This window comes from Babylonia areolata, chromosome 23 (genome assembly GCF_041734735.1).
Source record: "Babylonia areolata isolate BAREFJ2019XMU chromosome 23, ASM4173473v1, whole genome shotgun sequence".
NCBI classification, from domain to species: domain Eukaryota; kingdom Metazoa; phylum Mollusca; class Gastropoda; order Neogastropoda; family Buccinidae; genus Babylonia; species Babylonia areolata.
In genome coordinates this window covers 51,459,505-51,487,032 of record NC_134898.1, presented here as the reverse complement: position 1 = coordinate 51,487,032, position 27,528 = coordinate 51,459,505, and the positions used below count along the sequence as shown (strand labels likewise).

General features: G+C 38.0%; 1 pseudogene across 1 annotated transcript in view; it reads left to right on the top strand.

The window, feature by feature from the left end:
• LOC143297712 (E3 ubiquitin-protein ligase rnf213-alpha-like) overlaps positions 1-27,528 on the top strand; it is a 222,519-nt pseudogene that overhangs the window by 13,790 nt on the left and 181,201 nt on the right. Inside the window, exons 4-14 of the transcript XR_013057300.1 lie at positions 7,116-7,837; positions 8,712-8,740; positions 9,069-9,227; positions 14,608-14,816; positions 16,293-16,600; positions 17,091-17,335; positions 18,574-18,810; positions 19,302-19,497; positions 22,151-22,200; positions 22,871-23,165; positions 25,485-25,589. The product of XR_013057300.1 is annotated as an E3 ubiquitin-protein ligase rnf213-alpha-like (transcript). The remainder of the gene's footprint in view (positions 1-7,115; positions 7,838-8,711; positions 8,741-9,068; positions 9,228-14,607; positions 14,817-16,292; positions 16,601-17,090; positions 17,336-18,573; positions 18,811-19,301; positions 19,498-22,150; positions 22,201-22,870; positions 23,166-25,484; positions 25,590-27,528) is intronic.

Here is a 27,528-nt window from a genome sequence, read left to right as displayed (position 1 = left end):
TCAATGCTCTTGCGACACAACATCACAATTCTACAAACTCCAAACTGTTTCCAAAAACCAGAAAGTAAATTGCCAACAAACCAAATTACCAGTACAAGCATTACTCACAGCCCCCAACATTTCAGGGTTCACTTTATATTCATGTAACAGAACACAATCCCACTGAGCCAGTGTGTTAGTCACAGAATCCAAGTATACCATAAATCAAGTATTCAACTAAGTCCGAAAAATAGATGCTAGTTTGACACTCACAGCCCCCATGGTACTGTCTTGTCCGTCTGGCTCTCCTGGCCTGCTTCAAGGAAGGAAAAGGAAGAAACCCCTCTTGCCTATTCATTTTATCCTCTTCACAAGCTGGCACCGCATGCAAACTATCTTCTGACCCAGAACGTTTCCAATTGGCTGAAGTTAACAGACCAATCCGGGACCAACATGCTAGACTTGCACATTCAACACTTTTCTCACAGAACCCAGCATTGTCAAGGAGGAGGGGAGGGGAGGGGGGGGGGGTGATGAAAAGAGGAAGGGAAGGAGGAGGAAAGATCGCCCAGCCCTGATTCTGTTCTAAACAGCTCATGATAAACACACCACACCATGTGGTGACCATTGAGGCAGATGCCATCCTGCCAGAGATCAACATGGGGGGGTAAGGGGGGGACGGGGTTGAGGGTGATGGGAGTGGAAGGGAAAAGGGCAGGGGGGTGTATAGGAAGAGAATGGTCAGAGGAGATACCATCTTTACTTAGTATTTCTTGATAACTTGCTCCCTCTGTACTTGGCCAAGGGAAGGGGGGAAAGGGAGAGAGGGTATGGGGAGGGGTGTTGGTGGGGATAGATGCCATGAAAGGGGGGTGGGGGGAGAAGAGTAGGGAGGTAGGAAGGAGGGGTCCTTCAGTGCGCAGTGTGTCTGAGAAAATCCCATGCTTCCACCATAGGCGCCTGACACACTATAACATAACTAAGCAAATAGATGAAGAAATAAAATAAAACGTTAGAAAAAGATTTTTTTTAAAGTGAAATCAAGAAACATAAAATGGCATAGTTAAATCATGATCCTTTTTTCACCCAGTTCAGAATCATAATTTGTGCATTCCACTTTTCAGTGCCCTCTCAATAGAAAGCTGAATTTCCTTTTAGAAGAAACAAAAGAAACAACAACAAAAACACACACACGCTCACACATGTGGTTTGCATGAAAAAATGTTGCGTATAGAACAGTTGGGTTAATTCATCCCCATTTCACTGAAAAGCCCTGGTAGAGAACCTGCAGCTGGAGTTATATATATGTATATATGTCTCTCTCTCTCTCTCTCTCTCTCTCTCTCTATATAGGGGGGGCAAATTCAAGATGGCGACAAGATGGCAGGTTTTGTGAAGTACTCTGTTGTTTTATGGACATTGGACAGTTTCCAGGGACTTCTACTGCAAAACTTTCTTATCGGATGACGTGTAGTGTATTAGTGTCTGTTAAAGCGAAACAAAATGTGTGACTTAGGGACGTGGAGAGCGAGAATTGGACTTTTTCATCAGCAAGGTATGTCAACAAAGTTTTATATTCCTACGCGGAACAGTAACATGAGCAGAAAATTGACTGATGAAAACTGTGTGTCAGCAAGCGACATTATCTTGGCATTTTTTTCCTGTGGTTTGTTTGCTGCTGTTTTGGCTAGCTTTGGGCGAAACGTGGAAAGAATGCTAAGTCAGAAATACGTGTACTTAAACACCGAAACATCTGTGTATGGGACTACATTGTGGGACGGAGGTGTGTTTGAAAAGGGTGTCAGTGACAACATCAGTGGAAGCCCGTGCATTCTGCACGTGACAGCAATTGTTTTGACAGCGTGCGCGATCAACACAGTGTTCGGCCTGTGGCGTTTACGCCTCAGCGGTGACGTGGAGGAAAACCCCGGACCGAACAGTACGGACCAATCGACTCAGGGAGATCAAAAAATGTCGGAACCAACACCTGTGGCAGTCAACTCTGATGACATTGTGGTGAAGATCATGCAGGCAGTACAGCAACAGCTTCAAGAACAGACCAGTGTCATCAGGTCTGATCTGGGAAACATAATAGCTGAACTGAGTCAAGTGAAGAACGAATGTGTTGAAATCAATCAGCGATGTGACAGGTTAGAAAGAGAACAGAGAGAAATAACAGAAACAGTGTCTTGTCTGTCGGTAGATATGACTGATCTGCACAAAGAGATGATAGACAGAAGAGAGGAAACCAGAGAGATGAGAACATCAGTGAACGATATGCAGGAAGAAATTACACACTTGAGATCAGAAATTGACACGTTAGAACAGCATTCAAGAAGAGACAATCTACGGATTTTTGGAATTCCCTACAGTAGTGAACGTGAAAATTTTGACACATGTGTGATCGCTGTGGTTGATGCACTCAACAGTATCGATGGTCTGAAGGAATGGACCTCTGACGATATAGTGAGGGCTCATCGTGTTGGTCAGGCTAGGGATGGACAACCAAGGCCCATGATCGTCCGTTTCAGTCGTTGGAGGGACAAGATGTCTCTACTAACGGACAGAGCCATCCGGGAGAAGCTGAAACAGCAAGGCATTGGAGTGGCGAACGACCTGACCAGAGCCCAAGCACACATGGTCGCCGAAGCAAAGAGGGACGGCAAGAGGGCGTACTTCAGGAGGGGGAAGATGGTGATCGGCCCGGCTCTTCCTGATCCCCGCACCTACGCCGATGTGGCAGCGTTGGGCACTGACAACAGAGGGCAGCAGGACAGCGCGCGTGTGTCAGGAGACACAGGCAGTACACGGCACGTGCTGTTACCCAGCCAGGCTGGAGGCCAAGGTCAACGTGGCGGTGAGCTGATCCCGGGCACGGTCTCCACGTGCGGTGTGGACGGCACACCATCTACTTCAGAGGGCAGCAAGCAGCAGGACTCCGGAGCGGCCGGCGGAGGAGGGGGTACGCCAACACATGACAGCAGCACCCGGTCTTCACCCGAGCGGCGTGACAGGGACAGCAGTGGTGGAGGGGGGTCCCGCTGTGACGTAGCGGGTTCGCCAGCGACTCAGCGGTTGGCCAGAGGCGGTGTTGGCGGTGACGACCGGCATTCCCTGCGTGGTACGGGAGACTCCGTGGTGAGAAGAGGGGGCGGGAATTCCCGTCATGACGTCAGGGGTACTCCCGCTGTTGCACGTGGCGGACGGCGCGGTGTGGCCAATAGACAGACTGAGCTTGGCGCTCATTGGGGCAACCAGTCCGGCAAGTCACCTGGCAGTGGCAGTGGCAGTGATAGACACTTGCGGGCCAGAAACAAATAGGCCAGGCTCGACCATCCTAAATATTGGAAGTTTTTAAATTATAATGTGGAGAATCTTTATACAAAATTGTCTGATGTTTCATTTATAAATTATGTCAATAGTTTTCATTTTGTTTGTTTAACTGAAACATTTCTAGATTCGTCCTTTGATTACGGTAATATTTTTCCAGAGTATCTAAAGTTTTTTGCTCCTGCAAAGAAAATGTCACGACAAGGGAGAAAATCGGGAGGAGTTTTAGTGTTAATAAAAAATACTTTGAAACAATTTGTGAAAGAAATTTCTTTAAACTGTGCGAACACTGTAGCGATTAACGTTGATAGAAGAGTTTTTAATGTTGATAAAGATGTTCTTTTTGTTGCAGCTTACATAGTACCCGAAGGAGGTCCACTATACAACGAAACAGAATTAAACGATGGAGTATTGATTTTGGAAGAATGTTTGCTGCAGGTTGTGCAAGATAAGGATGTGTATGTTATTGTTTGTGGTGATTTGAATGCACGTACAGGTTGTGAGCAGACCAAAAGTGAAGATATGGGTATCAATGTTTTTGATCTGGATTGGGAAAATGTGAAGGGAGATTCACGTTGTTCAAAGGATGTTACTACAAATAATTTTGGGAAATCCCTGTTGGACTTTTGCTTTTTGTTTGAACTTGTAATTTTGAATGGTTATTGTAATGGGGATCGAGATGGCGATTTTACTTTTGTTTCTACCCAAGGATGTAGTGTCATTGATTATTTTCTTGTTTCTGACTGCTTATTAGATAGTTGTAATTTATGTATTGGTGATAGTTTATTTTCATGGCATCTGCCAGTCGAATTGTCCTACATAAATAGATTAAGTACTGAAAAAGAATCTGACTCAATTCAAAAAGGAGAAGAAAGGATAGTGTGGTCTGAGGAAAATGTGCATGTATATAAGGATGAGTTGGACAGTTGTCAGTTTAAGGAGTGTTTACAGAATGCTTATAACATGTTAAATGTTGATGTTAATGCCTGTGTCAAATTGTTTTCATGTGCATTGTATGGAGCAGCTGCATGTATGATTCGAACAGTTGGTAGAGGACAGAAGAAATGTAATGATTGGTTTGATGATGAGTGTAAGAGGAAGAAAAGACTGGTCAGAGGCCTTCTTAAAAGTTTCCAGAGATGTAAAACTGAAGAGAATAAAAGAGTACGTAAAGAAACATTTGTAAAGGAAAGGAAGGAATATGTTTATTTGAAGAGAAGAAAGAAACGTGAATTTGAGGAGCTAAGGTTACAGAAATTAAAATCATCAATCAAAGATTCAAATCTGTTTTGGGCAACAGTAAGATCTGTAAATAGAAAGGCATTTGTTTATAATAATATTAGTGCTCAGCAATGGTATGACCATTTTTCTAGTGTATTTGTAGGTAATGCTAATACTGAAACAGAAGATGAGGTAGTAGAGGAGGTTGGTGATTTTGAAGAACCTTGTTTTAATGACCCAATTAGCAGGCAAGAAGTGATTGATAGCATAAACAATTTAAAACCAGGTAAAAGTGCAGGCCCAGATAAAATATTGAGTGAAATGTTAAAGCAGGCAAATACAGATATTGTTGATTTTCTGGTGCTTTTATTTAACAGATGTTTCAATGATGGAATCTTTCCAACAGATTGGGCAAAATCGATTATCATACCTATTCACAAAAAGGGAGACCCAAATATTCCAGATAATTACCGTGGAGTTGCACTTACAAGTATCATTAGTAAAGTTTACACTTACATTTTAAATAGAAGATTAACTAAATGGGCTGAACGAGAAGAAAAGATTATTGAAGAGCAAGCTGGATTTCGATCAGGTTACAGCACCATTGACCACATTTTCACATTGTTTGCAATTGTACAAACACATTTATTAAAAAATAGAAAATTGTATGTTGCTTTTGTAGATTTTCAGAAGGCCTTCGACTCTGTGAATCGAAATACTTTATGGAATGTGTTACGTAAAACTGGTGTTGATGGTAAGCTTTATATGGCACTGCGTGGTGTATATGATGCAGTTTTAGCGTGTGTACGTGAGAAGGGTGTATATTCAGATGTATTTGAGGGCCCACGTGGCGTAAAACAAGGATGTCTGTTGAGCCCTATGATGTTTTCGTTCTTTATTAATGAACTGGCAGGAGAGATAACGAAAAAAGGAAGACATGGGATTCAAATGATCCCTGGGGCTGTTGAACTGTTTCTCATGTTATTTGCAGATGATGTAATTCTTTTGTCTGACACGGCCATAGGACTTCAAAATCAGCTGAACATATTAAAGCAAGAAGCAGATAGATTATTTTTAAAAGTTAATCTTGAGAAAACAAATGTAGTTGTGTTTAGAAAAGGTGGTTACTTATCTAGATATGAAAAATGGCACTATGGAACTGATGAAGTGAAGGTAACTAATGCTTATAAGTATCTTGGTATGATTTTTACAACTAAGCTGAGTTTGACAAGGGCAGTAGCAGAAATTTGTAGAAAGGGGAAGAAGGGGGTTATAGAAATCTTAAGGTGTTTACGTAAGTTAGGCTCGATAGATTCATATATATTTTGGAAACTTTTTGATACTCAAATAGAACCAATGATAACATACAGTGCCGAAATTTGGGGACTTTCTGATAACAAAGATTTAGAAAAAGTACATACATTAGCTATTAAACGTTTTTTAAATGTTCCATTACATGCTTCAAATACTGTATTATATGGAGAAAGTGGTAGATACCCATTATACATTAAATCATGTGTGAAATGTATAAAATATTGGTTAAAATTAATAAGGCTACCCACATCGAGATTATGTAAGCAGGCGTATGAAATGTTAGTAAATGAACATGAGAGAGGGAAGGAAAACTGGGTATATTTTGTAAAGAAGACATTAACTGTAAATGGATTTGGGATTGTGTGGATGTGTCAGGGAGTTGGATGTGTAGAAGGATTTGTTTCAGAATTCAAAGATAGGCTAATTGCTTCATATAAACAGAATTGGCACGGTAAAATGGAAAGCACTGAGAAATATAGATGGTTTTATAGTTTTAAAAGTATATTTCAAACAGAAAAATATATCACAGTCGTGACAAACAAGTGGCACCGAACAAGTCTCGCCAGATTTAGAACGAGAACGATTGGTTTGAATGCTTATGAAAAGTGGTTTCAGACTGAGCCCTCGTTACTCTCCCCTTGTCCGATGTGCGGGCATTCAAGGGAGGATGAGTTACATTTTTTGTTTAGTTGTAAAGCTTATGACGATATTCGAGAAAAATGTGTTGTATTTAAAACAAATTCAGCAAAGTATGAAGATATTTTTGGAGTGCTTAATTTAAATCAGGAAACTTCACTACAGTCACTTGCAAAATATATTGCAGAAGCGAATAACATGCGACGAAAAAAAACTCAACAATAATAAAATAGTATCAGGTGTTGCTCATTGTGAAAAGTGAAATCTGTGTTGTCACTCTCATATGGAAAATATTATGTTATACATTTATATATGTTTTTGTTTTTATTTCTCTCTACATGCCATTACTTTGAATGGATGGTCGAACTGCACTTTGTTGCACAGATTGATTGATTTCGTTTTGGTTTTGGTTTTCATCAATATTATTACTATTGATGCATGTTGTTATTTGTATTATGAACCCCCATGTCATTAGGGCTGTAAAGCTATTGACATTAAAGTGTTCAGTGTTCAGTGTTCAGTGTTCTCTCTCTCTCTCTCTCTCTCTATATATATATATATATATCCATAGCAGTGATCAGGTTGAACGAATGAACCTGTGAGAATATTATGGAAATTGTTTTGCTTTGTTGCAGGCACAACAGGATTTTTCCGGCAGTATTTAAACCAAACTTATGTGCAGAAAGCAACAATGACTTTACAGAAACAGGGCCAGAACAATGCATCGTCTCCATCAAACAAAAATGACCATTCTTCTGGACTGAACAACGAAGATAACCAGACAAAGCTAAACATTAAAGATGACGGTGAAAGAAAGGGATCAGGTGGGAGCATTCCATTTGATGACAAGAAAGGAAACAATTCTGCCCCAGATCACACCGCTCCTGACCCTGGCCATGCAAGACAGGAAGTGGGTCACAGATGTCCTTTATCTGCACCTGAAAGTCACAAAACCAAACTGGATGAAGACAACACTGCAAAAAAAGAAAAGAATGCAACACATGTTGTTGTTGGGGAGGCTCACCCGTTAGGAGCACAGGCTGCTGAGTCATGCACAGAGGAAGAGGAAATGAAGCATGCCAAGGAAGAACAAAGAAAGGAAGACAAAGCAAATGACAACAAAGAAAAAAAGAAACTGGAATCAGAAAAAGAAAAGGAGAATGCCTCCACAGAAAGTAACGTTGAGCCAGCTGCAACGGAACAGAGCAAAGGCACCACCACAATACAACCCTCTGCGCATGCCAGTCAGCCTGATTCTAGTGATGGAGATCCAGAAAAAGCAGCATCAAGATCACAGGAGGGAGAAAGGAGCTATGCAGATGCAGCAGCTGGAGTCACAACCCGGTCAAAAGCTTCAGTGAGTTTTCCTTGTAGTTAAAAAAAAAAATAATAATAAAGATTTTTTTTTAATGAAAACAAAGCGTCTTTGATAAAACTTCACTGTGTGTTTCTTTTATGATTTTCAAAGATTTGTTTGTCGCACCATACTATGTGCCATGTCAGCATCATTGGATGCACTGTTGCAGTTCCCAGCTTCCCTCTGCATAGCCACATCCACTTGTTTGTATAGAGGACCAGCAGCCAACAAGACATTCTCAGTCACTGTCAGCTAAAAGGCGCATCAGCTGTACATATCAAGGATTTGCATCCAACTAGAAGCTGTCAGGGCAAGTTTACCAAGAAAGTCACTCATCAGAGGAAACCCCCAACAGCTACTGGGTCACTAGAAAAGATTTCAGATATATGTCTGTTTTACTTCAGACACCACTTACAAAACCTTTAATCTCAGAAGGCATCTGTCTTGAAACGTGGACCGTCAACAGAACCATCCATTGACAGTGCTCATGCATCTTCTGACATAGAAGATGTCAGGCATTCATGACGGGCATGGATATGTTATGCATCAATGTCTTGCAAACAACATGTTTCAAGTTTCATGACAGTTTCATGCAGTTATAGTTATTTTCCCCTCAACTAACCCATGTAAACACATAGTCTCTCATGAATACCAAAAAATGTTAACTGACTACTGAATAAGTTAACTGTAAATTTTTCTTGTATGGGACACAGTGGCATACCAGATTATGATCTTTTTGTGTGTTTGTTTGTGTTTGTTTTTGTTTGTGACGTGTCTGATGAATATGTACAGTTTGCTGATAATGGATTCATTAACACGTTTTTGACAGCACTGAGAAAATTTGACTCTAAAACTTTTTCACTTTTCTATCCAGCAGGGTAATTCAGCCAAGAAACCACTTACGTGAGTATTTTTCTGCTTACTTTTAGTAATTAAACAGAATGCATTATTCTTTTTGATGGAACAGTTAGATCTTTGACAATGCCATTTCACAGCTAGAAAATTCTTACCTAACTAAAATGTGTAATAGTTCTGCAATACTCATGCTAATTCATTATGTTTTTGCTGACATTTGCTGATAAAAATCATTAATATTGTTGTGAATGACATACTAATTTGAAAAAAAGAAGAAAAAAAGAAGAGAGAGAGAAAGCTGAGTTGATTTTACCATAATTTGAAAACAGTATAAACATGCTCATTTCTTGATTTTTGTTTTTGTTTGTTATTACAGAAACAACACAAACAAGGTGAAAGTTGTCTTTCATGTTGTTGTGTCTAATCTGTGGGAGAAAATGAACCCTGACAAGTACGACATCTTTCTGCGATGCAAGCCTGAAAGCCTGGGGTCGTTTAAACCCAAAGAGGACAGACACAGAATGAAATTCCTTGAGTATGTGTATTTACTCACATTCTCTTTCATGTCAACTGATGTATTGTTTGCTTACCTAAAGTGAGATATTTGATTGAATTTTGTTTTTTATTTATAATTATGAAATCTTGACAATGGTGGTAACGTGATGACAATGGTGATGATAATTATTCAATATATTATGATTTTATCCATACACTCTTTTAAATAGACATTTGCTGCTGATGATTGAATATATATTCTACAAAAGAGGCATCAAAATTCAGATTGATTTCCATTGGTTTTTATCCATATGTGATTTTGATCAGATAGCTGAATCACCCCCCCCCACTTTTTTTTTCCTTAATGATTGTTGATGTGTCAGTATTATCTAGATGGACCAAACAGATATAGAACCAGCTTTTACAGAAATATAAATGTTAACATTATTGATTTTTTATTTTTATGTCAAAACAAAAAAGCTGGTGATTGGAATTTGGTTCAAGAACCTCAAAAGACTATGAAAATCCAAATATACAAAAGCACAATAAATTTTTGTATATATAATTGACAACTTGATTTTGGTTGAAGTATGGAGGGTGATGGATTCACAATTTTTTCTGCTTTACCTAGTGTCCTGTTTTCTTCTTGGTGTACACAGCTGCACCATCAGTCCAGTTCTGGCAGTGAATAACATTGTTTTGCCTAGCTCTTCTTGGTTGCCTTTTGGTTTCATTGTGAGTGGAGTGTCAGCAGGTCTCATCTTGTCTTGCCTGTTTGTTTAGGGGCAGTTTTTGAAAATGTGCTCTGCTGTTTGATCTTCCACAGGGGCAGATGGGAAATGGCACCAACTTTAGTTTCTGGTACATGTGATTGTTCAGTCTGATGTGACCGGTGCAAAGTCTCATGAGGACACTGCTGCTGTCTGGGTAAAGTGTGGTGGTCGTTCTTGATTGTTGTAGGTGGGGTAAGTGCCCTGATGATGGACTTCATCTCACTGAAGCTGATGCTGTTGTTGGGTTGCCCCCCTAAGGCATCCTTTTTGGCCAGCCCATCAGCTTGCTCATTCCCAAGGGACTCTGCGATGCACTGGGAACCACTGGAGGACTACCTGTCTCCTTCTTGCCACTTTCTGTAGTGCTGTCAACAAGGGTGGGAGCTTCTTGTTCTCAAGAGCTTGCACCACTGACAGGGTGTCTGTCAGGAAGATATCTTAGCTGCTGTCATTGCAGGAGTCCTGAATCAAAGTACTCCATTTCAGAAAGCAGGTTGAAAAGACATATTTTGTTGAAGTAAATGGAGTGATTGATGATCAGACTACTGTGCTGCTCTAACAGCAGAGAAGAACTGCTGGAGATGCACAAAGGTGAATTAAGTTATACTGTAGTTGAAGACTGACTTTTGGATTTTTGGCTTATGAATGAAAGTTCAGCATATAAGAAAATTATGTTGCCACAGTGGAGAAGAAAGAAGAAACCAAACAAGAAATAGCATGGGAAAATGAAATTCGTGCATGGAATAAAAAAAGTGAATTGAATAAAAGAGAAAACAGGTTTTAGAAGTAAAAAAGGATGAATTTTGAATTAAATTAAATTTAAGAAAAACAGCTGATGTTTTGCCCAGGTCATACGCAAAATAGATAGAACTGAGAAATTGTGTAAAAAAATTATAAAAAAAGAAAAAGAAAAAAAACAACAAATGTAGACTTGAGAAAAAAACACTATCAGCAAAATAGTGAATAGATCAGTGATGAACAATTAACAGATTGTACTCTTTTTATATATATATATCAAGTTGAATGCTTCTGTGAACATTTGTAGGAAAGGGGAAAAAATGAAATTGATGATCTAGTAAAAGAACTGCCCAGAGTAAGTGAAGAACAATGTGCTGTAATAAAATGGATGGGAAATTTTAAAATAATATTTTGCTGCCTCATTAGCCATATCATTCACCCACACCTCTGAGTCCCCCATATGCATCCACTCTCAGGTTTGTGAGCTGCAGCCCAAGCAGTGGCAGTCCACAGGGAGCTGGAGATGTTTTAATGCCAGGTCCATGATGGCATTCATCTTTCAGCAAACCCTGTATTCTTTTCCCATGTTCATATCTTGGCATGCAAGGAAAAGCACTTAACAAGATCTGTCCACCATGTTTTTGTCATGCTTGCTGAACAAATTGATATAAGGGTTTGAAAGAAAAAGAAATATTTTGTTGTTGTTTTTGGTTGAAATCTTCCAAGTACAGTACAGATCAGAAGAAGATTTCTAATCAGGTATTTATGAAAACTGGCTTCTTAGATGCCAAGCTATTTTGTTTATTCAACAGTAGCATTAGTGTAAATCTCACAGAAATAGATTTATTTGGAGTCCAGTTAGCAAAACATCATCAAGAAGGGGTCTTCCACCTGATGCATGCTCATTTAATTAGTATGTTTAGAATCCAGACACATAGTGGAGTGATGGCCCAGAGGTAACGCGTCCGCCTAGGAAGTGAGAGAATCTGAGCGTGCTGGTTCGAATCATGGCTCAGCCGCCGATATTTTCTCCTCCACTAGACCTTGAGTGGTGGTCTGGTCCCTAGTCATTCGGTTGAGATGAAAAACCGAGGTCCCGTGTGCAGCATGCACTTAGCGCATGTAAAAGAACCCACGGCAACAAAAGGGTTGTTTCTGGCAAAATTCTGTAGAAAAAATCCACTTCGATAGGAAAAACAAATAAAACTGCACGCAGGAAAAAATACAAAAAAATGGGTGGCGCTGTAGTGTAGCGACGCGCTCTCCCTGGGGAGAGCAGCCCAAATTTCACACAGAGAAATCTGTTGTGATAAAAAGAAATACAAATACAAAAAATACAAACACATTAAACTAAATATTCAGATTCTGTTCATGTTCATTGAACCAAACTCTGATAAAGGAAAAATCAGAATAGATGCAGGACATCAGTGGATGTCTTACAGGCACTATGGCAACATTTTTGTAGAGCATCAGCTGAGGTCTTGTAGGCACTTAACTGGTTAATGCATGTGATTCAATAACAATTTCAAAGACAGATTTGTTGAACTGATTGCATCTGTTTATAATGGATATAGATTGATTATATAGATTAGGTCTTTTCGTGGAATTGAGGATCAACCATTATTTGTATCTGTAGCCGGGTTGGCTTTTACAATCTTCGTTGGGCCAGCATAGCAGACAACTTTTGTGACTTTCTGAAGGTTACTAAGGAAGTTGGTAAATCGGTCACAAATTACCTCCCTTTACAGGGAACCGTATGATTTTTCATCAATTTGTTAAATTATCAACACTTCCTGATAGATGACATTATAGTTTTTATGTTATTGGACTTCATAAAGATCATACTTCTCAACTGTAATGATATAATTGGCCAGAAAGCCTATAACTCTTTTAGATTAATATTTATGTGAATGAATTTTGGCGCGATCTTCGAAATCCACTCAGTTGAAACACAAAATACCTTCGTTTTCTATAAACCAATATAGTTGCCGTGGAATTTAGATTGTGTTTTAAAATGTAAATGATTAAGCTTTCTTCTCGTGTATCGCTTTCCGTGTACACCTAAGTTATAGGCATGCGATAGTACGAAATGTCTGACAGCATTTCGGCCCCACAAAACTGTCTCTTCTTCAAGCCACTGGAATTCGTCAATGCCGATTTTAGCAAAATATGTTTTTACATTACCTAGACATTTTTATAGTGTGTTTTGCAGATTTTCACATTTTTGTTATTAATCTGATTCATATTATATATGTATAATTGGGTTGTGGTTGGTTTAAACGAAGTATTTCATTGCCGATCACTAGTGTCAAAAGCACCTCCAAGCGGCGCCGACATGGGAGCTGTCCGTTGAGTTTTCTCTTGAATTTTGACAAATAAATCTTTACTCTAGAAGCAGATTCTATAGATGGTTTTCATATAGTTGGAAATTCAGGATTTTCATTTACTTAATTGTTACAGTTATATTACATATCGCGACGTATTAATTGTTGTACAGAAATGATACATGAACTTGTTAAAAGCTCGTTCATTCAGTGATTCTTTTTGTTTACAGTTTTTAATTACATTATTTTTGTAGAAAATAGTTTAGCTTAAGAAAATGCTCGTCTCTTGCAGTTTTGTGTGATATATAATATGTCTATGTTAGTTCCCCGAGCTGAAAGTTAGACGCCGCTAAATTTGGTCAAACACACACAATTTTGGCCCCTCAAGGCTTGCAGAGGGCTGGTTTCATGAGTCGCTTCACAGCGCTGGCATTGCGGTTCAGCAAAACAGAATATAAGGAGTGAGTGAGTGCCAGACAAAGAGAGAACTCTCCTGGTCTGCAAGAATGAAAGAATAAAAAAAGAAGAAAACCAGCACACTGCCTTCACGAGTCTACCTTGCCTGGCTGCAGCTCTCTTCTGCAAACACCTTCTACCTGTCTTCACCTTCTCTAACACCACCTTACCACTCCATCACATATCAAAATGGAAACATTTACAAAGAGTTGTAATGTTTTAACATTGTGCTCAGGCCAGCTACATGATGGATTCTGGTGAAAGCACACAGTGATTTTTCATGATGGCAGGCAGAAAGTGTTGGTAAGTACCAAGAAAGTAGGAATTGAAGCATCAACAGAGACAGCTTTATAATTACAACAGTGTATGGGACAATTTGTTTGGAAAAAATTAAAAAAAGGAACCAAAATAGAAAAGCAAGCAAAACCAAACAAGCAATAGCAAGCAATTGATTTTCTTTGATTCCAATCACCAGAGTTTAAAAGAGAAAAAGAGGCAAATCATGCGACCCATAGACAACCCAGTTACATTTAAATCCCCCCCCCACCCCTCTCTTCATCCTCTACACCCCATCTTCAGTAAATTTGGTATGCTGCCCCAGCAATGTTAAAATCAGAACCCATGACTGACTGACTAGACTACACTGTTGCTGACTTGGTGAAGGGTACATTGTGTGTACATGGCAGACAGACTTGAGAAATGCATGTTCCTACATTCAAGTTCCACCTTTGCAACTTTGGTCACAATATGTCAAACGTTTAAGCAATACAATAGTACATACTAGTTGGTCATTTTAGCACACATAAAGTTTGAAGCTTCGCCTCTTTTTATTTTATTGTCTTTTTTTTTGTTTTGTTTTGTTTTGTTTTCATAATTCAGGACACATTGTTTACTGTCCCATCCCAGAGTAAGGTGGGTTTTTTTTGTCTCCTGAGGCTGCCTCTTCCTTCTTTTTTTTATTTCATTGGTTGAAGATGCAGCAATATCTGTGTGCAACCATTAAATACTGTATTGCATGTGTGTGTTTGTGGCAGGAGGGGCACTTTCCATAACATTCAAGTGCTGTATTATGTGTGTGTGTGTGTGTTTGTGTGTGTGTGTGTGTGTGTTTGTGTGTGTGTGTGCACAGAAAAACAAGAATTGGCTATCTGTATGAAGGCAAGATCGCCATGGACAGAGATGTGAGAAACAAGGGATTTTACTACAAATATGTTGCCAAGAAGAAATCTGACAAAGAGAAGATCAAGTGGGAATGGTTGCGGAAGAAGGTTACCGGCCATGATCAGCATATTGTTAATCGATGGTTCTTTGTACCAGGACCAAAAAGAGGACACACAGGTATGTACACGAAATAAACACTGGTTTAAATAGCTTTTACTTTCCCAGCTGTGTTATACAGAGTGATATGAATGCTGTATGCTTGATAATGTACAGTGACAGGCTGAAAGAAAAGGCCATTGCTAGACTTACTCAGGCTCAACTCAGCATGCTTGTCAGGCTATTAGAGCCAACCAAATACTACTTGAGAAAGAAGGAAGGGGGAAACAGGGCAATCAAACAATCTATCAGTGTGTTGATTACAACTAAAACAGTGTATTCTTATCACATCTTTCCTGTGTCACAGTTATAGTAATATAAGTAATAAATATAAATTTTGTATATTCTTCTTTGTGACACTCAGTATTTAATTGTCAAATTACTTTTAATTTTTTGGCATTGCAAACACACACACACGCACACACACACACACACACACACACACACACATGCATGCATGTACACATGCACACATGCATGAGGCAGGTAGGGGGAATGCCACTCATCCTGACACTTTCAAACTCATGAGTTCTCACTTTCATACATGTCTCTTCAGTCTTTTCAATCTTTCAGATGATTGGCCTGTTCGTAGAGGAGATGAACTGATGTGTACAGCACATCAGAGGACACTGTAGTCAGTCCAGTTGCAACCTGGAGTAAATGAGTGTTGTCACAGAGCTTTCTTCTCTGTTGGGGGTTCTTTGGTGTCTCAAAGCTTGACTGCTCAGTTTCTGAGACCACGATTGACATTTCATTGTTTACTTGTTTATTGAATTATGAAACTTTGTGCTGTACTTTGCATGAAACGCATTTTTATGTTGTCTCTTTATCAGCAGATATGTCGATAATTTCTCTTTTCGAGATGATAGTCTTGTATCTTGTGGTATGTGTTTTTTTTTTTTATAATTATTTTTTTTTATGGATTGATTGAATCCACGTTTTATATTTGTCAGGACAGTTATTCACTTAGATTACCTGTCTGCATCCTTTGTCAACATTATCATCAACTTATAAACAACAAGCTTATGTATTAATTAGATACTTTGATTGTTTATTTTTTGGATGTCATTCTGTAGAGGAGGGAATAGACTTTTTGTTTGCAAAATAACTGTTGTCTCCATTTTGAAATGCCTGATTGATTATCTATATTCAAAATAACTGGGAACTGAGCCCAGATTCTGAATCATCATTTGTTTTCCTCAGAATTGACACTTTCTTTTCTGTATCTGTATTAGTTTTTGTGCTGGATTTTCTTTTATATTATTGCATATAAGTCCTCAAAATTCACTGGCAAAGGGAATGTTAAAATATTTTCTGGCACTGTAAACATTAAATGCCTGATAATTGATACGGTATTTACCCATATACAAAGTATCATGATCCATTAAAAAATATAACAGCTATATCTTATTACAAATTTATTTTATATCTGTGTTATAGTTTTTGTTGTTATTCTTTTAACCAGACACAATATACATTCGTTATACTTTTCCCCAGGGATTTGGCACAGATACGATGGTGTTACATACTTCCCTGGAGCTTTACCTGAGGGCTTCATTGATCGAGTCTTGGCATTCGTTGGAGGCTTAAGCATTAGCAGCAAAGTTTGTGAGGATAACTTTGTTTGCGCAGAGTTATTTTTGCCTTCAGTGACTGATATTTTCAATGTTGGAATGACACCCACTTCATCAGGCCAGCAAACACTGGAGGGTTACCTTGAACAGGTACAGCAAGTGATGTTCAGCTTAAGACTGCAGATGCTGGATCCCAGTCGAACTTCAATTGACAAAGTTCAAGTGCAACAGGTATTGTATAAGATCTTTAGCCATATTTCCTCCCTCATATAAAAAAAAAATATGGGTTGGCTTTTATTGCAGCAAATAATATGTCTGACAAGATTCTGTGATGTGTTATGGAGAGAATCAGACAGTGGTCAACAGCAACTGTATTCAGACCTTAATTTATAATCAAAAAGAAACAAATTTTAATGTGTCAGAAATCATGTCTATGTTGTAGCAGAATGGTACACAAATAAAAATAATGTTTAAAATGTCACTCAGAATTATTGATGTTTACATCCAAAAAAAAAAGGTTGATTCCTGAGATATTCAGAAGCATTTAACAACAGTGTCTTGACACTTCTTCTTAAATGGCTTGGTCAGCATTACTAGTAGAGCATGAATTTCAAACTATGTTATCTCTGCGCATGATCATTGCAAATGTTTATTGCTGTGAGACTGTTGCTGAAATATCAAACAAACCAAAGAGTAACTTTCGGAAATGTGTGTATTTCAGGCTGTCTGGGCTGTCCTGGTGGATCCTCTGGCAAGGCAACTGAGTACTCAGTCGAAGAGAAGTGTGGCATTGGCTGTTTTCTTGATGCTTCTCATGGACAAATATGACATACCTGTACAAGGGAATATGCCGTTTGTTCAGCTCCTCTGCCGCTGCATGCTGCTCAGTCCTGACATGAACAATACAACCTGTGCAGACATGGACAGCCTTGAGTTTCACTTTCCTGCTGCCATGGCAGACAAAAAGTATGTCTGTTAGGTTATGTATGCATATGGAAAGACTCCTTGTATTTACAAGTGTTGTAGATTTTGATTCAGCTGAAATTTGCTTTTAGAACATTCCAGTTGGCATGGTGTCTGTCAGACATGACTTACACAGTTTGTGTAAGAGCATGTGTGTGTGTGTGTGTGTGTGTGTGTGTGTGTGTGTGTGTGTTCAAATCAGTTTATGTAATTTAAGATACTGCATCCACCCCGCTGTGGGCAGTTACTCAGCTGAGTTGGTGAATGAAAAAAGAAAGTGTTTTAACAAAATTTAGAAAATGCACTAAATTACCATGACAGAAAGTTTGAAAAGTTGGGAGAAAGAATGGAAATGCCTACATTGCTTGGGAAGATGTATGAAAATAAGTAATCAAAATGCAATAGATAAAACTGAAGTGGCTCCAGCCCAGAATATCATGCTCATGATAAATACTGTCATGAAACAATTGCTGAATACTGATCATGACAGTGTAATTTCTGTTGTGCAAAAAACTGACAGTCTGTGCCCAGAAGTGGGAGTGTCAGTTCCCATGCTCCTTCAGGCTGAACTTGAAAAGATCCTGAAAAGGCTATTAGAGATTCTCTTTTAAATTGATATAGTGGTGTTCAGCACAAAGTCAAAAAGCCAAAAAAAAAAAAAAAAGTATTAAATGTGATATCTTTTCACTTGCAGTGAAATTGGTTGTTGAAAACAAATAGGCAAGAAAGGGCTCGGTTTTGAGGAGTAGGTGCATATGAATCTCTATGTGTGTGTGTGTATGTGTGATCGTGTGTGTGTGTGCGCGCGTGCATATGTGTGTGTATGTGTGTGTGTCTACATGTGTGCATGTACATGTGTGTGTTTTCTTCAGTTTAACGTCTATTCACTATAAGTGTTTTTAGACGGAAAGGAGTAAAGTAGTGTACAAAGGAAAGGGAATGCATGTGAATATTAGTGTAAAAAAAAAAAGAAAAAAAAGAAAGAAAAAAAGTTATGTATCAGAGGTAAAGTATATTACAAGAAAAAGTCTAAGGAGGTTGTGGTGTGTATTGAATGAGTTGTCATGGGAAGGAGAACATGTATATGCATATCAACAAGTATTAACCTACAACAATGTAAATATAAATAACAGTATTAAATATAATACATCAAAGGAGGATACCAACTGGACTGAAGTTTAATGTGTGTGTGCTTGTGTGTGCGTGCGCACGCGTTTGTGTGTGTGTGTGTGTTTTTGCAGGAGTCTTGCCAAAAAGATTTCCAACCTGATTGCTCAGACCTGTCATGCTGGAGAGTACAGCTCTTGCGCTGACATCAGCTGGCTGTTCTGTATTCCACTGCTTCATTTCCTTGAGGACAAGTCAAAGCCTTTTCAGGATGTTGAACCTTCATCAGACTTCAGATGCAAGGAGTGGTGGGGTCTGACCAGTTTTGACAAGAGAAAGGATGCTTTCAAGGAATGGACAACACATGTGGAGTAAGTGTGTGTGTGTGTGTGTGTGTGTGTGCGCGCGCGTGCGTAGTTCTACCAGATTTTAAGTTTAAGAAATTACTAATGACTTCTGCTTTCTCACAGTTATCCAGAATACAACTAGACTTCAGAGACTTAACTCACTCCATGTTAGATGTCATGATTGTTTTATTGGTGCACACAGTAACTGCTTGCCAAGTTCTGTGACCACAGTTCTGACCTTCAAAAATGCCCATGTCACATGTAGCTGTGAAATGACCATGCTCTGCTTAATATGTGGCTCCTGCTTTCGCATTGTATAGCGGTGTCAAAGTTAATGTGTCTCAATGTTTATAAGTCAAACTGGCTGCATGTTGTAAGGACTATAAGGTTTGAAAACGAAGTTAATGTTTTCAGATACAACATGAAGAGGATTAGATTTGTTGTCATTTTATGCAGTTTCTGATTCAAACTGGTTTGGTGCTTACTTGTGTCATTTGCTTTTAATGTTTCTACAGTGTTCTGCATGTACTGGAAGTGCTGAAGCCTGCATTTCAAGTGGATCCACTCTTTGTCAGAACATTTGTTGCATGCTTGAGTCCTGGTCCTGTCCTGCAAGTGCTGAACTCTGGCGTCATCCCTGAAGATGTGACGGCTGCTACTCTGGCTCACAACATTAGCACTACTACTTGGTTGCTGGAGTCAGAGAGGAAGGTTAGGTCAATCCTTACATCATTTACTGTCACTTATTATCATGGATTGCTGTGCCTTTTAGAGATTGCTTCCATTAATTTGTTTATCTGATTTTCTTTTTATCATTCCATCTTTATCTGTTTTTTACTATAAAAATAAAATAAAATAAAATAAAACAAAACAGGATGATGCAAGCGGAATGGAACTGAGAGTACATGATATCTCTTCAGTAATATTTTTGTTTTCAGTGAAAGTTACTCAAGCAGAGGTTAATACAAATTCATTGGATGCACTATATCAGGGGTACTCCAGTGTGAACAGCATATATTTTTATATCAGTTCAGTGATTTTAGCAGGATTACTGTTAAAATTCAGCTTGTTATCATCGTATGAAATTTTTCAAGCTGCATAACCAAGACAAATTAGCTGTCTTCTCTAACTGTTCCCAAGTCCAAAGAAAATAGTTTCTTGTCATGTGTATATAAAACGCAAATGCACAAAAGTTGTCTATTTGTAAAACATATACCAAAAGTTTTGCATGTACATACAGTTTCAGATGGCAACAGGAAATTAATGATCAAACAAGGAGAGGCTGTATATGTTTGGCATTGAAAATGATGATTAGTTTACTTCAGTATGTACTTAACAACACTTGCATTTGTAATTATGTTCGATTTTAGGAATTATTTTTCTTGTGAAGGATAATGTTCACGAACTTTAACAGTTTCACATCAGCATCATTCCAATTGATTTTTTATTCTATTTCTTTAGAACAGGTTTTATCTTGTAGTCATTGCTGTAAATTCACAAGAACCCGCATTATAGAGCAGTCACATTAGAATTATCAAATCATACACATAACAGTTTCATTTGATCTTTTCAGACCTAACAAATTCAAAACATAACTTTTGAAATTCTTGTGTGGTGGTTTTGGAAGTAATATCCACAAATACATAAGTTTTGAGAGAATACTGCAGCTTTGCCTATAGGTGTCCTCTCAAAACTTAACTGCTAATTTTATTTCTGTCAAGTTGGATCATACAGTTGTTGTTTTTTAACCAGGGTCCAGTGATAGTTGGTTTTTGTTTTGTTTTGTTTTTTTAATGAATTTATGTCATTCTTTTTGCTGGTTGGTACACCTCCTTTGAATTCATCTTTTGTCCCAGCCATACATTCCAAGTCTTTTCAAAGTTTAGTTTTACAAGGCCTATATGTTTTTTTCACCCATACATGGGGTACGATTCCCATGTTCCCTCATGCATTAGTGGGCTTTTACATGTGACCGTTTTTATCCCCACCATGAAGGCAGTCATACTCCATTTTCAGGGAAGGGGGGTGTGGGGGCTGGGGGGGGCGGGGTGTGCATGCTGTGTATGTTCTAGTTTTCATAACCCATCAAATGCGGACATAGATTACCAGATCTTTAATGTGCGCATTTGATCTTCTGCATGTGTTTACACGTGAGGGAAGTTCAGGCACTAGCAGGTGTGCACATCAGTTGACATGGGAGATAAGAAAAATCTCAACCGTTTACCCACCTGGTGCTGTGACTAGGATTCAGACCTAGGACCTTCAGATTGAAAGTTCATCACTTTAACCATTCGACTGTCGTGCCTGTCAAATTTGTTTGTTTTTTGTTGTTGTTTTTTTAAATAAAATTTTCTTGTCAACCTCTTGCATAAATAAGGTGTCACATGCAGTTTGGCTTACTTTAAATTCTGTGTCTGATATTTTATGCCCTAAATTTTCTCATCTTTTCTTATTTAGCACACTAGTAATTGATTGTAAAGTACAAAATACATTAGTAAGTATTGGATCACCTTTGTAACATTTCTTTCTGTTTGAAAATTCTTGGATATTTCTATATTTGTGATAATATTTGATTTGATATCATTATGAAAAATATGTATCCATTTGTTTATGTCTTTTCCAAAGCCAAAATGATGATGAAGTGTTTCCATGTAATTCCAGTTTTGTGAATTGAATGCTTTTTTTTTTTTTTTTTTGGTCAACAGAAACAAGTAGTCCAGGTAGATTGTTATATTCTATGCAGTGTTTTGTATCTTATAAGATTCTGAGTTCTTTCCATTATATCTTCCAGCTATGAATTCTGTCTGATCCTTATTCATTCATTAGGCCATAATTGTAAGTAACCTTTAGAAGTGAAATTTACCAACATTTCAAAAATATTATCTAGGTTTTATCTCCCTTTGGCATTAACAGCATTTTGTTGAGAAGCCTTTGTTTATGGAATGGTTTACAAAACCCCCTTGTTTCCAATAATAAAAAAGAAGAAGAAAATATTAACTGTTATTGACTTTTATTGTTTTGTATGTTCATTAATACTTTCAGTGCTGCTTCTTTTCTTATAATGATAATGATGATGATAATAATAATAATACTGGACATTTGTTGAGCTCTTTCCTCCATTAAAGACAGCTCAAAACACTTTACAATAAACATCAAATACACACACACGCGCGCACAATAACTCATAAAAGAAAGAAGAAGAAAAATAATGATTAGCACACAGTAATATAGAACAGGTTTAGAGACTACGCATATTGCATAATCACACACACACACACCACACACTGAAAAAGAGAGAGAGTTTGCATGGCTTATAATACTTAATAAGCTGATTCCAGGTTACTCAAGGTTGTTTTTTTTCCAGGGCATTGACTCTTGCTTGGACAGGATGATTTCCAAGCTAAAGGACAGGATGTGAGCTTTTCTTTTTACCTGTCTGTCATTGTGTTGTAGAATTGCAATAAGCAGATGAAAAGAGTTGATTTGTGTAGTGGTGGAAAATAGAGGTGCTTTGTGTGTGTGTGTGTGTGTGTGTGAGAGAGAGAGAGAGAGAGAGAGAGAGAGAGAGAGAGAGAGAATCACATGATAGTTGTGAAGAATAGTTGTGACCTCTGAAATCTGAAAAATGATTTGAGAATGACATTGACGCTTTTTTTTCCTTCAGAAACCTCAGATATGGAAATGACTCAGGAATTTACATGGTTTGACCAGTCAACTGCTTCTACTCAAGAATGAGCATTTTGAGCTTTCCACCTGCAGCATTAAGTGTGAAAGTTGTGTTATTTATGTTCAGAATGTGAATTAATAATGTAAGAGCACCAATTAAACATGTCTAGTAGCTTATACTTGCATTAGTACATTATTGGATTATTGGACATGTTTAATAAATATATGAGGTGCTTTAGAGAATAATTATATCGGATTAAACTGAACTCTGACAAATCGTATTACTGGCAAATAACTTAACTGTTAAGTCAGAACTTGGTGACAGACAGAAATACTAGTTATCTGTGATAAGGTGAGATACAGATTTTTGTTTTGCTCTGAATTCTGATGTAGTTGTGCTGCTATGTATGTTATATAGGAACAAGGAACATGTGGACTTGAAAGAAGTGACAGTCAATGCACAGATCATCACTGAACTTCACAAGGTGCTTCTTTCCAAGGAGAGCAATGTTGGAGAGAAGACAGTGCTGACAGGCACATACCTCCTGTTCTTGTCTTTGGACTGTGTTGCTTTGGCAGAAGACAGACTCTGCCAAAAGAATGCAGGGGGTCAGGACGAGCAGAGCTGGAGACTTCATGCCGAGAAGGCTACTGCTGAAACATGCAACTGGCTTTCCAGGCTGACTCTAAAGAGCATACTTGAAACACTTAAGGTTAGATATATGGATCTGGATTTGGAGTCAGATGATTTATTCATATAGGCCATTGCCCCTCATGAAAGGGTGCAATATACAACATTATTAAACTTATCCAAGTGCACAAGCAGTCGCTATGGTATCATGTTTGATAGTAACTTAAATGCTTTGTATAAGTAAACTGACAAATTCTTAACAATATATGCTTTCTTTATCAGATGCCATCAACAAACTAAGCCGGAACTGATTTGGAAACGTATAATACTTTCACGGAATATACTGTTCTCTTCACTTACTAAAAGCAGGACAACATAAAATGAAGTGTATCTCATCTTCAGCCCCACTTCTGCACAGAGGGCAATATAACCCAATCTCACTATCTTTTCTATAATGATAGTAATGTTGAGCAGTTTCTGTAAAACCTAATCTTAATCTTGCCATTGTGAGTTTTAGATGTTTGTCTAAGTTAATTTGTAAATAAGTTTTCACTTCATGAGCAGTGCAAAATGTTCTATACATTTCAAACCGGTCGTTGTCTTTGATATGAGAGTTCCATTCCTGCCACCTGCACACAATTAATATTTCTTTCAATTCAGTGAGAAACTGTTTGATTTCCTGGACACTTTGATTCATCCATATATATCCAAAACCATATTGATATAATCTACATTGAATATTTGATTCCCAATTTATTTTACTTTTACATCTAAATCATATAACATTTTATAAGCTTTATTTGGCAGCCTATGATTATCCATTCTCGTTAATTTCAACCAGTATTGAATACAGCATATCGTAGAATTTAATTAGATTGGATATCTGTTGGTTTCTCCATATACAAGATCATTGGGTGTTCACATTTCAATCCCCCAAAAAGTTTTAAAGCAAACAAGTGTACTTTTTCAATATGGCATGCTGTAGTATCAAGGCCCCAAAGTTCTGCACTGAAGTGGACAATGAATTGAACCTGCAAGTCAGATAACTTGAGAAACAAAGGTAAACTGGTATTGTTTAAAGAACGTGATTTCCGCAAAATACTTATAACTGTATTTTCATCAACAACCAACTACCTGAAGATCTAGTCATCAGCCCCATCCAAAATTATATGCAGCTTCTGTTCAGAATGTGTGTGTGTGTGTAGGAGAGAGAGAGAGAGAGTTTGTGTGTGTGTATGCGTGCATGTGTATGTGTGTGTGTGTGTGTGCAGTGCATGCATGTGTGAGTATGCACAAGTTTTTATATTGATATGCACTTGTATTTATCCTAATTTCTATTGTATCTGTGTTTGTGTATGATTTTCAATTCATGTTCGTATCTTGTTATGTACTGTCCCCCCCAATATTCCTTGTGACCCCGGTACACTTGGTAATAAAGATATATTCTATTCTATTTTTACCTTTACTGGACAAATCGATACAGGCTGCAGTGAAGCTAAGTTTTGTCGAAAATAATATACCTAAATATTTATAAGCATTAACTAATGGCATCACAAGATTATTGTTAAGTCCATCTTTCTCTTACAGTTAAATAACCCCCTTTTCAAAAAACAATAATATTGCTTTTATTCAAGATTACATTCAGTTCAAGAGAATAAACTGCTCTGTGTAAGTTGTTAACTGAGTTTGCTGACCTACGACTGTTTCTGAAAGCAAAGCATCATCTGCCAAAGGTAAAATGAAAAAGTCAAAATAATCAAAAGTGAATCGTGTCCCATGCTTACTATTTTGTATAACTTTTCTTGCAAGTTCATTTATGAAAAATGAAAACAGACTAGGGCTGCACACATCGCCCTGTTTTACACCACACATGCAACTGATATAGGTAAGAGATATGGATAATGTGTAAATGTGTGTGCAAGTTTCTTGAAAAAATAGAAAAGGCTTTTGCACAGTTTTTATTATGAATAGATACATTGGGAATAGTTTTCCATTCATGTCAGATATTTGTGTAAAAAGCACTCAGCAGAATACTTAATCTGATAGTATGCCTGAGGAACAGTTTACTGGTTTAGGGACACAAATGGCTGACTGTGTTTGTGCATTCATGTGCATACTTGATCTTTTGCTTGCTTTTACACATGAAGGGGGTTCAGGCACAAACAGGTCCGCACATATGTTGACCTGGGAGATTGGAAAAATCTCCACCCATTACCCAGCAGGCGCCGTCACCGAGATTCAAACCTGGGACCCTCAGATTGAAAGTCCAATGCTTTAACCACTCGGCTTTTGTGCCTGTCAATGCATTCATAAGACAGAATGATAACTTTTGAGGACACTGCCCTGTTGTTGTTGGTTTGTTTTTTTTACATTTATTTTTTTTATGTGTATTTGTTTTCAGATGTGGGACATGCTGCTGACAAATGTAGAAAAGCTGACCCATTCAGACCTGAAGGAGACTGTGAAAGAGCTTCTGGCAACAGGATTTGAAAGAGGGCTGAGTTTGGTAAGTCAAGATGGAGAATTGGGAGAAATATTGGGTTTGTTTCAAATCATGTGGATGTCTGTTGTTAACCATAAGCAATATTTTGCTGTGGACACTTTTTCATGCATGTAATGTTATTCAATGCAACAATAATATTGTACATAGATTTAGTATGTTATATATATGTCAAGATGTGTGTGTGTGTGTGTGTGTGTGTGTGTGTGTTGATGATGAATGAAGATGAAGATGACAAACTACTGTGGAGGTCCATTAAATGCTCACGAAGTCCATGAAATCTTTTTTTTAACCAAAACAACAACCCCATCCCTGCCCATGTAATCAGGGTTTTCAGAAAGAGAGGGGGTGGGGTGGGTGGAGGGGGTATGGGGGTTAGGGAGGGAGTGACACGTGTTAAGTGTTTGTTTTTTTAAGGGTTAGGAAACTGATATGAATTATTAGAAATATATTGGTCTTACACTTACGTCTTTTGATGTGGCATTAAATGAGTTTGCCATGCTAGCAGAAAGCTAAGTTGCTTCAATCTGTAGAAATGATGCTGGGTTTAGGTATGATGCCTATGCTTGTGTTTTACAAATTATTTGATGCTCAAGTTAAACTGATGTCATTATGATGCTTCTGAGCTAAACTGATGTCATTATGATGCTTCTGAGCTGTGAGATATGACAAAATTCAATTCATTAAATCTTTTTGTTGTTTGCATGCATGTATTTATTAAATATTAAGTTTTAGAACCCCAAAATCTGTGATTCAGGGAGAAACTGTTCACTATCGCATTTATATTGACAGCACTCTCAGATCTGCGAAGTACTGGTATTTACTCAAAAGCATCCTTGGGAGCTTGTTAACTGTTGGGAACCATCCCAGTGCCAAGTGTCCTAAAACCCTCTTGGCCAAGAAAATGGGCGTGTAACTTGGGCAAGACACTCTCCACTATAATCAAATTCTAGCCCACATAGTCAGGACACCAGTTGCCTCCTCTGGTCTTCCTCAGACAAAACTTGCTATCATTCATACAGACATCTCCAAAACATGTATTTGTGTAGATTATAGAAACAGACTAACAAAATACCAGCACCATGGGGCATTCTGATTTTTGTAATTAGTCATACTATGCAAAAAGATGTTTTAAATACTTCAGATTTTCAGACGTATGAGTAAATGGCTGAGATGGAAATTGAATCTTTTTTCTTACAGAACTGAAACAGCCAATGACAGATTGTTTTTGGCAAGACTGAGGAGCAAAATTTACTGATAATGATTGGTTTGCTACACATAGGTTGCTTTTTACTTGAAAAGTATCTCACTACAATCACAGTAGCTAAATGTCATGATGTTTTGCTCAGATTTAGATTGGGTGTTACCGTGTACATATTTTGATTGCAAATATGAGATTAAGAAGTGTCAAGGAAATGTTCCAAGTTATGATGCAATAGAAAGTGAAACCAGTTATGTATTTGACTGTATCAAACATTCGTGTCTGAAGAAAATATATGTCAAATCTATAGTGATCAATATATGGTACATATGTTGCAGAAAAAAAATGCAGTGTGCTCTGTGACTTGCATGCAACTGAGGCCACAAAAAAAAGAAGAAAAAAAAAGTTGAAAACTGAAAATGTTTCACAATTGAGAAGTCAGGCCATGTTCATGTATCAATCCCTGAAAATAAGAGAAGCAGGATTTTTTTTTTGATTTTTTTTATATATGAGATACTTTGATCAACTATCCTTGCACTGTAAGAGATGTCAGCAGTATGAAAATGTTTCCTTTAATGTTTTTTAATTGTTTATATTCCATCACTTGTCTTGATCATCTTTGTAGCCCTTCTACCTTTCCCTCACCTGTGTGAAGAGTCACAGGGCCAGTGCACAGAAGTGTTCACCAGATTCCTCCAGGTCTATCAGTTGTGTGTCAGAGCCTGGGTCTCTGCAGATAGTGTC